Raw genomic sequence first — 12038 nt, forward strand, 5'->3', positions numbered from 1 at the left:
GATCTGCATAGGAAACACACACACAAGCAAACACCTACCTTTGTTGCCTGCAGATGCCTCCTTGGCTGTCCCCAAACGGTATCAAACCAACACCCACGGGAAGCTGTAAGCATAGAGGACATGCCTGCACCCCATTGGACTTACCTGTGTGGGTTAAATCCGGGTTATTTGAAAACCTATGGCGGTGATGGTTCTGCTCAGGCAGAGCAGTGCTGATGCTCCTCATAAAGCTGTCGCTGCTGTGAAGGTTCTAGGTGACATCACAAATCCCTATGGTTACATACACAACAAAGCTGGGTTGTTGTTGTTTACACTCTGCAAGGCCTGTGGAAGTGAGTGACATCATAGCACTGTAGTTCTGAGGGTTCTAGATGGATGCAACAATCTCCTGTTGCTTCTATGAAGGCCATAATAGACGACATCACCAAACAGCTCCATAGTCACATACACAGCAAAGGAGAGATGTTGTTTACACCTAGTGATGTCAGTGGTATTGAGTGACATCACAGCACAGTGCTAAGGCTCCTAGGCCTGGACACAGCAGCGGCTGCAATATCTCAACGGAGAATACGTTTATATATATATGTGTGTGTGTGCGCATATATATATATATATATATATATATATATATATATATATATATATTTCTCCGCCGAAATCACTTTTAAACCCATTTCCACCTTTTTTTCCCTTCTCTTCCTCTTACTTTTTTTTCACGTTTTTTTACGTTTTTCTCCTTTTCGCCTCTTTTCTGGGCGTATTATTCTTCTTTTTCTTCTTTTTTTTCGTCTAATGCATACCCCATCAGTGCAGCAATGCTTATTCAATACCGCCAGCAGATGGAGACACTGGGGGATAATTTTCTAAGGATTTATACTGATTTTTCCTGTCTGAATTTGTCGCACAGAAAGTTGCAGGCCAAATATGTGTGACATTTCTGCGACTTTAGCTTCTAGAGCATTTTTACAACATTATACATAGGTGCTGAATACATAAAAAGCGACTGTTCAGCGACAGACAAGTCGCATCGGCTGAAAGTAGGCCAGAATGTCAGTCCATGTTGGAGCAGGTTTAGATACAGTCTAAAGCATAGATCTCAAAGTCTGTGCACAGAATTTAGCAAGGGCCTCGCACCTTCTGATGCATCAGGTAGGTGCACAATAGCATAGCCTAACCCTCTGTACTTTGGTCTATATTGATGCGGGACATAGACAGCCAGCTGATGACCAATCCATTAGTGCAATGGATGGCTGGAAGCATTTGTCTTTGCCTTTGCAATACCACAGAAGCAATGCATGGTCAATGTACAGCAATGACACACCTGTGTGAACAGCCAGGAGACCCCCCCCCCCCCCCATGTTATGATACATAGTTACATAGTTAGTACGGTCGAAAAAAGACATATGTCCATCAAGTTCAACCAGGGAATTAAGGGGTAGGGGTGTGGCGCGATATTGGGGAAGGGATGAGATTTTATATTTCTTCATAAGCATTAATCTTATTTTGTCAATTAGGAACATTCAGCACCCACCCGCTATCAAGGCAGCTGCCTATCATGTCATGCCCTACCTGCACAGGTGTGCTGGCTACTCAAATGATCCAATTAAGGAGGCCATTTAGTCAGCAGCAGCAGAAGTCCTGTGCCTGGACGCTCCAACAGCGGCCAGACACAAGCAGAAGCAGAAGCAGCAGAAGCAGCAGCAGCACCACCTTTTGTTTTTTGGCTGCAGCAGCAGCAGCAGCAAGGCCCACAGGGCTGGCTAGCTGGCTAGCCAGCAAGCAGGTAGCAATGAAAGTAGGAATCTTTCTTTTTAACCCTGTAAGGGGGTGGTGCACTGTACCCGAAGATACTGCCATATCGGGTCAATGCATAGGGCGACGGAAGCAAGCTTCGAAATCGGCCCCCGTTCTCAAAAATCCATTTAATATATGGTCCCCAGATAGGGGACGTATCAGATATTAAACTGATAAGAACAGATACTACACTTGATCTTAGCCAAAAGGCCGAGAAGCGATAACCGTGAAAGGGGCGGGCCCAACAAGGTGCCCTTCATGGGCACTATCACTGCTTGCTGTCAGGGAGGCTGCCAGACAATTTTCCATGCACACTCTGGGCTGGGGGGCAGTCAACCACCAGTACACACAGCAGAACCTAAACCCATACCATTATTGCTAAGCAGCAAGACAGGGGCCCATTGCACTCCCACGGGGCCTTTTTAAATGCAATCCATAACCCGGATTTGCCAGGAACCCTTCTTACTCCTCCTACTTGCATGTGACACTGGGCTTAGGATCTGCATAGGAAACACACACACAAGCACACACCTACCTTTGTTGCCTGCAGATGCCTCCTTGGCTGTCCCCAAACGGTATCAAACCAACACCCACGGGAAGCTGTAAGCATAGAGGACATGCCTGCACCCCATTGGACTTACCTGTGTGGGTTAAATCCGGGTTATTTGACAACCTATGGCGGTGATGGTTCTGCTCAGGCAGAGCAGTGCTGATGCTCCTCATAAAGCTGTCGCTGCTGTGAAGGTTCTAGGTGACATCACAAATCCCTATGGTTACATACACAACAAAGCTGGGTTGTTGTTGTTTACACTCTGCAAGGCCTGTGGAAGTGAGTGACATCATAGCACTGTAGTTCTGAGGGTTCTAGATGGATGCAACAATCTCCTGTTGCTTCTATGAAGGCCATAATAGACGACATCACCAAACAGCTCCATAGTCACATACACAGCAAAGGAGAGATGTTGTTTACACCTAGTGATGTCAGTGGTATTGAGTGACATCACAGCACAGTGCTAAGGCTCCTGGGCCTGGACACAGCAGCGGCTGCAATATCTCAACGGAGAATACGTTTATATATATGTGTGTGTGTGCGCGTATATATATATATATATATATATATATATATATATATATATATATTTCTCCGCCGAAATCACTTTTAAACCCATTTCCACCTTTTTTTCCCTTCTCTTCCTCTTACTTTTTTTTCACGTTTTTTTACGTTTTTCTCCTTTTCGCCTCTTTTCTGGGCGTATTATTCTTCTTTTTCTTCTTTTTTTTTGTCTAATGCATACCCCATCAGTGCAGCAATGCTTATTCAATACCGCCAGCAGATGGAGACACTGGGGGATAATTTTCTAAGGATTTATACTGATTTTTCCTGTCTGAATTTGTCGCACAGAAAGTTGCAGGCCAAATATGTGTGACATTTCTGCGACTTTAGCTTCTAGAGCATTTTTACAACATTATACATAGGTGCTGAATACATAAAAAGCGACTGTTCAGCGACAGACAAGTCGCATCGGCTGAAAGTAGGCCAGAATGTCAGTCCATGTTGGAGCAGGTTTAGATACAGTCTAAAGCATAGATCTCAAAGTCTGTGCACAGAATTTAGCAAGGGCCTCGCACCTTCTGATGCATCAGGTAGGTGCACAATAGCATAGCCTAACCCTCTGTACTTTGGTCTATATTGATGCGGGACATAGACAGCCAGCTGATGACCAATCCATTAGTGCAATGGATGGCTGGAAGCATTTGTCTTTGCCTTTGCAATACCACAGAAGCAATGCATGGTCAATGTACAGCAATGACACACCTGTGTGAACAGCCAGGAGACCCCCCCCCCCCCCCATGTTATGATACATAGTTACATAGTTAGTACGGTCGAAAAAAGACATATGTCCATCAAGTTCAACCAGGGAATTAAGGGGTAGGGGTGTGGCGCGATATTGGGGAAGGGATGAGATTTTATATTTCTTCATAAGCATTAATCTTATTTTGTCAATTAGGAACATTCAGCACCCACCCGCTATCAAGGCAGCTGCCTATCATGTCATGCCCTACCTGCACAGGTGTGCTGGCTACTCAAATGATCCAATTAAGGAGGCCATTTAGTCAGCAGCAGCAGAAGTCCTGTGCCTGGACGCTCCAACAGCGGCCAGACACAAGCAGAAGCAGAAGCAGCAGAAGCAGCAGCAGCACCACCTTTTGTTTTTTGGCTGCAGCAGCAGCAGCAAGGCCCACAGGGCTGGCTAGCTGGCTAGCCAGCAAGCAGGTAGCAATGAAAGTAGGAATCTTTCTTTTTAACCCTGTAAGGGGGTGGTGCACTGTACCCGAAGATACTGCCATATCGGGTCAATGCATAGGGCGACGGAAGCAAGCTTCGAAATCGGCCCCCGTTCTCAAAAATCCATTTAATATATGGTCCCCAGATAGGGGACGTATCAGATATTAAACTGATAAGAACAGATACTACACTTGATCTTAGCCAAAAGGCCGAGAAGCGATAACCGTGAAAGGGGCGGGCCCAACAAGGTGCCCTTCATGGGCACTATCACTGCTTGCTGTCAGGGAGGCTGCCAGACAATTTTCCATGCACACTCTGGGCTGGGGGGCAGTCAACCACCAGTACACACAGCAGAACCTAAACCCATACCATTATTGCTAAGCAGCAAGACAGGGGCCCATTGCACTCCCACGGGGCCTTTTTAAATGCAATCCATAACCCGGATTTGCCAGGAACCCTTCTTACTCCTCCTACTTGCATGTGACACTGGGCTTAGGATCTGCATAGGAAACACACACACAAGCACACACCTACCTTTGTTGCCTGCAGATGCCTCCTTGGCTGTCCCCAAACGGTATCAAACCAACACCCACGGGAAGCTGTAAGCATAGAGGACATGCCTGCACCCCATTGGACTTACCTGTGTGGGTTAAATCCGGGTTATTTGACAACCTATGGCGGTGATGGTTCTGCTCAGGCAGAGCAGTGCTGATGCTCCTCATAAAGCTGTCGCTGCTGTGAAAATTCTAGGTGACATCACAAATCCCTATGGTTACATACACAACAAAGCTGGGTTGTTGTTGTTTACACTCTGCAAGGCCTGTGGAAGTGAGTGACATCATAGCACTGTAGTTCTGAGGGTTCAAGATGGATGCAACAATCTCCTGTTGCTTCTATGAAGGCCATAATAGACGACATCACCAAACAGCTCCATAGTCACATACACAGCAAAGGAGAGATGTTGTTTACACCTAGTGATGTCAGTGGTATTGAGTGACATCACAGCACAGTGCTAAGGCTCCTGGGCCTGGACACAGCAGCGGCTGCAATATCTCAACGGAGAATACGTTTATATATATGTGTGTGTGTGCGCGTATATATATATATATATATATATATATATATATATATATATATATTTCTCCGCCGAAATCACTTTTAAACCCATTTCCACCTTTTTTTCCCTTCTCTTCCTCTTACTTTTTTTTCACGTTTTTTTACGTTTTTCTCCTTTTCGCCTCTTTTCTGGGCGTATTATTCTTCTTTTTCTTCTTTTTTTTCGTCTAATGCATACCCCATCAGTGCAGCAATGCTTATTCAATACCGCCAGCAGATGGAGACACTGGGGGATAATTTTCTAAGGATTTATACTGATTTTTCCTGTCTGAATTTGTCGCACAGAAAGTTGCAGGCCAAATATGTGTGACATTTCTGCGACTTTAGCTTCTAGAGCATTTTTACAACATTATACATAGGTGCTGAATACATAAAAAGCGACTGTTCAGCGACAGACAAGTCGCATTGGCTGAAAGTAGGCCAGAATGTCAGTCCATGTTGGAGCAGGTTTAGATACAGTCTAAAGCATAGATCTCAAAGTCTGTGCACAGAATTTAGCAAGGGCCTCGCACCTTCTGATGCATCAGGTAGGTGCACAATAGCATAGCCTAACCCTCTGTACTTTGGTCTATATTGATGCGGGACATAGACAGCCAGCTGATGACCAATCCATTAGTGCAATGGATGGCTGGAAGCATTTGTCTTTGCCTTTGCAATACCACAGAAGCAATGCATGGTCAATGTACAGCAATGACACACCTGTGTGAACAGCCAGGAGACCCCCCCCCCCCCCCCATGTTATGATACATAGTTACATAGTTAGTACGGTCGAAAAAAGACATATGTCCATCAAGTTCAACCAGGGAATTAAGGGGTAGGGGTGTGGCGCGATATTGGGGAAGGGATGAGATTTTATATTTCTTCATAAGCATTAATCTTATTTTGTCAATTAGGAACATTCAGCACCCACCCGCTATCAAGGCAGCTGCCTATCATGTCATGCCCTACCTGCACAGGTGTGCTGGCTACTCAAATGATCCAATTAAGGAGGCCATTTAGTCAGCAGCAGCAGAAGTCCTGTGCCTGGACGCTCCAACAGCGGCCAGACACAAGCAGAAGCAGAAGCAGCAGAAGCAGCAGCAGCACCACCTTTTGTTTTTTGGCTGCAGCAGCAGCAGCAAGGCCCACAGGGCTGGCTAGCTGGCTAGCCAGCAAGCAGGTAGCAATGAAAGTAGGAATCTTTCTTTTTAACCCTGTAAGGGGGTGGTGCACTGTACCCGAAGATACTGCCATATCGGGTCAATGCATAGGGCGACGGAAGCAAGCTTCGAAATCGGCCCCCGTTCTCAAAAATCCATTTAATATACGGTCCCCAGATAGGGGACGTATCAGATATTAAACTGATAAGAACAGATACTACACTTGATCTTAGCCAAAAGGCCGAGAAGTGATAACCGTGAAAGGGGCGGGCCCAACAAGGTGCCCTTCATGGGCACTATCACTGCTTGCTGTCAGGGAGGCTGCCAGACAATTTTCCATGCACACTCTGGGCTGGGGGGCAGTCAACCACCAGTACACACAGCAGAACCTAAACCCATACCATTATTGCTAAGCAGCAAGACAGGGGCCCATTGCACTCCCACGGGGCCTTTTTAAATGCAATCCATAACCCGGATTTGCCAGGAACCCTTCTTACTCCTCCTACTTGCATGTGACACTGGGCTTAGGATCTGCATAGGAAACACACACACAAGCACACACCTACCTTTGTTGCCTGCAGATGCCTCCTTGGCTGTCCCCAAACGGTATCAAACCAACACCCACGGGAAGCTGTAAGCATAGAGGACATGCCTGCACCCCATTGGACTTACCTGTGTGGGTTAAATCCGGGTTATTTGACAACCTATGGCGGTGATGGTTCTGCTCAGGCAGAGCAGTGCTGATGCTCCTCATAAAGCTGTCGCTGCTGTGAAAATTCTAGGTGACATCACAAATCCCTATGGTTACATACACAACAAAGCTGGGTTGTTGTTGTTTACACTCTGCAAGGCCTGTGGAAGTGAGTGACATCATAGCACTGTAGTTCTGAGGGTTCTAGATGGATGCAACAATCTCCTGTTGCTTCTATGAAGGCCATAATAGACGACATCACCAAACAGCTCCATAGTCACATACACAGCAAAGGAGAGATGTTGTTTACACCTAGTGATGTCAGTGGTATTGAGTGACATCACAGCACAGTGCTAAGGCTCCTGGGCCTGGACACAGCAGCGGCTGCAATATCTCAACGGAGAATACGTTTATATATATGTGTGTGTGTGCACGTATATATATATATATATATATATATATATATATATATATATATATATATATATTTCTCCGCCGAAATCACTTTTAAACCCATTTCCACCTTTTTTTCCCTTCTCTTCCTCTTACTTTTTTTTCACGTTTTTTTACGTTTTTCTCCTTTTCGCCTCTTTTCTGGGCGTATTATTCTTCTTTTTCTTCTTTTTTTTCGTCTAATGCATACCCCATCAGTGCAGCAATGCTTATTCAATACCGCCAGCAGATGGAGACACTGGGGGATAATTTTCTAAGGATTTATACTGATTTTTCCTGTCTGAATTTGTCACACAGAAAGTTGCAGGCCAAATATGTGTGACATTTCTGCGACTTTAGCTTCTAGAGCATTTTTACAACATTATACATAGGTGCTGAATACATAAAAAGCGACTGTTCAGCGACAGACAAGTCGCATCGGCTGAAAGTAGGCCAGAATGTCAGTCCATGTTGGAGCAGGTTTAGATACAGTCTAAAGCATAGATCTCAAAGTCTGTGCACAGAATTTAGCAAGGGCCTCGCACCTTCTGATGCATCAGGTAGGTGCACAATAGCATAGCCTAACCCTCTGTACTTTGGTCTATATTGATGCGGGACATAGACAGCCAGCTGATGACCAATCCATTAGTGCAATGGATGGCTGGAAGCATTTGTCTTTGCCTTTGCAATACCACAGAAGCAATGCATGGTCAATGTACAGCAATGACACACCTGTGTGAACAGCCAGGAGACCCCCCCCCCCCCATGTTATGATACATAGTTACATAGTTAGTACGGTCGAAAAAAGACATATGTCCATCAAGTTCAACCAGGGAATTAAGGGGTAGGGGTGTGGCGCGCTATTGGGGAAGGGATGAGATTTTATATTTCTTCATAAGCATTAATCTTATTTTGTCAATTAGGAACATTCAGCACCCACCCGCTATCAAGGCAGCTGCCTATCATGTCATGCCCTACCTGCACAGGTGTGCTGGCTACTCAAATGATCCAATTAAGGAGGCCATTTAGTCAGCAGCAGCAGAAGTCCTGTGCCTGGACGCTCCAACAGCGGCCAGACACAAGCAGAAGCAGAAGCAGCAGAAGCAGCAGCAGCACCACCTTTTGTTTTTTGGCTGCAGCAGCAGCAGCAAGGCCCACAGGGCTGGCTAGCTGGCTAGCCAGCAAGCAGGTAGCAATGAAAGTAGGAATCTTTCTTTTGAACCCTGTAAGGGGGTGGTGCACTGTACCCGAAGATACTGCCATATCGGGTCAATGCATAGGGCGACGGAAGCAAGCTTTGAAATCGGCCCCCGTTCTCAAAAATCCATTTAATATATGGTCCCCAGATAGGGGACGTATCAGATATTAAACTGATAAGAACAGATACTACACTTGATCTTAGCCAAAAGGCCGAGAAGCGATAACCGTGAAAGGGGCGGGCCCAACAAGGTGCCCTTCATGGGCACTATCACTGCTTGCTGTCAGGGAGGCTGCCAGACAATTTTCCATGCACACTCTGGGCTGGGGGGCAGTCAACCACCAGTACACACAGCAGAACCTAAACCCATACCATTATTGCTAAGCAGCAAGACAGGGGCCCATTGCACTCCCACGGGGCCTTTTTAAATGCAATCCATAACCCGGATTTGCCAGGAACCCTTCTTACTCCTCCTACTTGCATGTGACACTGGGCTTAGGATCTGCATAGGAAACACACACACAAGCACACACCTACCTTTGTTGCCTGCAGATGCCTCCTTGGCTGTCCCCAAACGGTATCAAACCAACACCCACGGGAAGCTGTAAGCATAGAGGACATGCCTGCACCCCATTGGACTTACCTGTGTGGGTTAAATCCGGGTTATTTGACAACCTATGGCGTTGATGGTTCTGCTCAGGCAGAGCAGTGCTGATGCTCCTCATAAAGCTGTCGCTGTTGTGAAGGTTCTAGGTGACATCACAAATCCCTATGGTTACATACACAACAAAGCTGGGTTGTTGTTGTTTACACTCTGCAAGGCCTGTGGAAGTGAGTGACATCATAGCACTGTAGTTCTGAGGGTTCTAGATGGATGCAACAATCTCCTGTTGCTTCTATGAAGGCCGTAATAGACGACATCACCAAACAGCTCCATAGTCACATACACAGCAAAGGAGAGATGTTGTTTACACCTAGTGATGTCAGTGGTATTGAGTGACATCACAGCACAGTGCTAAGGCTCCTGGGCCTGGACACAGCAGCGGCTGCAATATCTCAACGGAGAATACGTTTATATATATGTGTGTGTGTGCGCGTATATATATATATATATATATATATATATATATATATATATATATTTCTCCGCCGAAATCACTTTTAAACCCATTTCCACCTTTTTTTCCCTTCTCTTCCTCTTACTTTTTTTTCACGTTTTTTTACGTTTTTCTCCTTTTCGCCTCTTTTCTGGGCGTATTATTCTTCTTTTTCTTCTTTTTTTTCGTCTAATGCATACCCCATCAGTGCAGCAATGCTTATTCAATACCGCCAGCAGATGGAGACACTGGGGGATAATTTTCTAAGGATTTATACTGATTTTTCCTGTCTGAATTTGTCGCACAGAAAGTTGCAGGCCAAATATGTGTGACATTTCTGCGACTTTAGCTTCTAGAGCATTTTTACAACATTATACATAGGTGCTGAATACATAAAAAGCGACTGTTCAGCGACAGACAAGTCGCATCGGCTGAAAGTAGGCCAGAATGTCAGTCCATGTTGGAGCAGGTTTAGATACAGTCTAAAGCATAGATCTCAAAGTCTGTGCACAGAATTTAGCAAGGGCCTCGCACCTTCTGATGCATCAGGTAGGTGCACAATAGCATAGCCTAACCCTCTGTACTTTGGTCTATATTGATGCGGGACATAGACAGCCAGCTGATGACCAATCCATTAGTGCAATGGATGGCTGGAAGCATTTGTCTTTGCCTTTGCAATACCACAGAAGCAATGCATGGTCAATGTACAGCAATGACACACCTGTGTGAACAGCCAGGAGACCCCCCCCCCCCCATGTTATGATACATAGTTACATAGTTAGTACGGTCGAAAAAAGACATATGTCCATCAAGTTCAACCAGGGAATTAAGGGGTAGGGGTGTGGCGCGATATTGGGGAAGGGATGAGATTTTATATTTCTTCATAAGCATTAATCTTATTTTGTCAATTAGGAACATTCAGCACCCACCCGCTATCAAGGCAGCTGCCTATCATGTCATGCCCTACCTGCACAGGTGTGCTGGCTACTCAAATGATCCAATTAAGGAGGCCATTTAGTCAGCAGCAGCAGAAGTCCTGTGCCTGGACGCTCCAACAGCGGCCAGACACAAGCAGAAGCAGAAGCAGCAGAAGCAGCAGCAGCACCACCTTTTGTTTTTTGGCTGCAGCAGCAGCAGCAAGGCCCACAGGGCTGGCTAGCTGGCTAGCCAGCAAGCAGGTAGCAATGAAAGTAGGAATCTTTCTTTTTAACCCTGTAAGGGGGTGGTGCACTGTACCCGAAGATACTGCCATATCGGGTCAATGCATAGGGCGACGGAAGCAAGCTTCGAAATCGGCCCCCGTTCTCAAAAATCCATTTAATATATGGTCCCCAGATAGGGGACGTATCAGATATTAAACTGATAAGAACAGATACTACACTTGATCTTAGCCAAAAGGCCGAGAAGCGATAACCGTGAAAGGGGCGGGCCCAACAAGGTGCCCTTCATGGGCACTATCACTGCTTGCTGTCAGGGAGGCTGCCAGACAATTTTCCATGCACACTCTGGGCTGGGGGGCAGTCAACCACCAGTACACACAGCAGAACCTAAACCCATACCATTATTGCTAAGCAGCAAGACAGGGGCCCATTGCACTCCCACGGGGCCTTTTTAAATGCAATCCATAACCCGGATTTGCCAGGAACCCTTCTTACTCCTCCTACTTGCATGTGACACTGGGCTTAGGATCTGCATAGGAAACACACACACAAGCAAACACCTACCTTTGTTGCCTGCAGATGCCTCCTTGGCTGTCCCCAAACGGTATCAAACCAACACCCACGGGAAGCTGTAAGCATAGAGGACATGCCTGCACCCCATTGGACTTACCTGTGTGGGTTAAATCCGGGTTATTTGAAAACCTATGGCGGTGATGGTTCTGCTCAGGCAGAGCAGTGCTGATGCTCCTCATAAAGCTGTCGCTGCTGTGAAGGTTCTAGGTGACATCACAAATCCCTATGGTTACATACACAACAAAGCTGGGTTGTTGTTGTTTACACTCTGCAAGGCCTGTGGAAGTGAGTGACATCATAGCACTGTAGTTCTGAGGGTTCTAGATGGATGCAACAATCTCCTGTTGCTTCTATGAAGGCCATAATAGACGACATCACCAAACAGCTCCATAGTCACATACACAGCAAAGGAGAGATGTTGTTTACACCTAGTGATGTCAGTGGTATTGAGTGACATCACAGCACAGTGCTAAGGCTCCTGGGCCTGGACACAGCAGCGGCTGCAATATCTCAACGGAGAATACGTTTATATATATATGTGTGTGTGTGCG

At 46.0% G+C, this 12038-nt stretch overlaps 5 non-coding genes across 5 annotated transcripts; all 5 read right to left on the reverse strand.

Moving 5' to 3' along the window:
- Positions 1 to 1825: 1825 nt before the first annotated feature.
- LOC130303205 (U2 spliceosomal RNA) lies at positions 1826 to 2016 on the reverse strand. The gene has a single exon (XR_008853316.1). It is a non-coding gene; the product is annotated as a U2 spliceosomal RNA (small nuclear RNA).
- A 2095-nt stretch (positions 2017 to 4111) lies between these two features.
- On the reverse strand, positions 4112 to 4302 carry LOC130303206 (U2 spliceosomal RNA). The gene has a single exon (XR_008853317.1). It is a non-coding gene; the product is annotated as a U2 spliceosomal RNA (small nuclear RNA).
- Positions 4303 to 6398: 2096 nt separating this feature from the next.
- Positions 6399 to 6589, reverse strand: LOC130303223 (U2 spliceosomal RNA). Its single transcript, XR_008853334.1, has one exon. It is a non-coding gene; the product is annotated as a U2 spliceosomal RNA (small nuclear RNA).
- A 2101-nt stretch (positions 6590 to 8690) lies between these two features.
- LOC130303225 (U2 spliceosomal RNA) lies at positions 8691 to 8881 on the reverse strand. Its single transcript, XR_008853337.1, has one exon. It is a non-coding gene; the product is annotated as a U2 spliceosomal RNA (small nuclear RNA).
- A 2093-nt stretch (positions 8882 to 10974) lies between these two features.
- LOC130303207 (U2 spliceosomal RNA) lies at positions 10975 to 11165 on the reverse strand. The gene has a single exon (XR_008853318.1). It is a non-coding gene; the product is annotated as a U2 spliceosomal RNA (small nuclear RNA).
- Positions 11166 to 12038: the final 873 nt, after the last annotated feature.

This window comes from Hyla sarda, unplaced genomic scaffold (genome assembly GCF_029499605.1).
Source record: "Hyla sarda isolate aHylSar1 unplaced genomic scaffold, aHylSar1.hap1 scaffold_1193, whole genome shotgun sequence".
Taxonomy (NCBI): Eukaryota; Metazoa; Chordata; class Amphibia; order Anura; family Hylidae; genus Hyla; species Hyla sarda.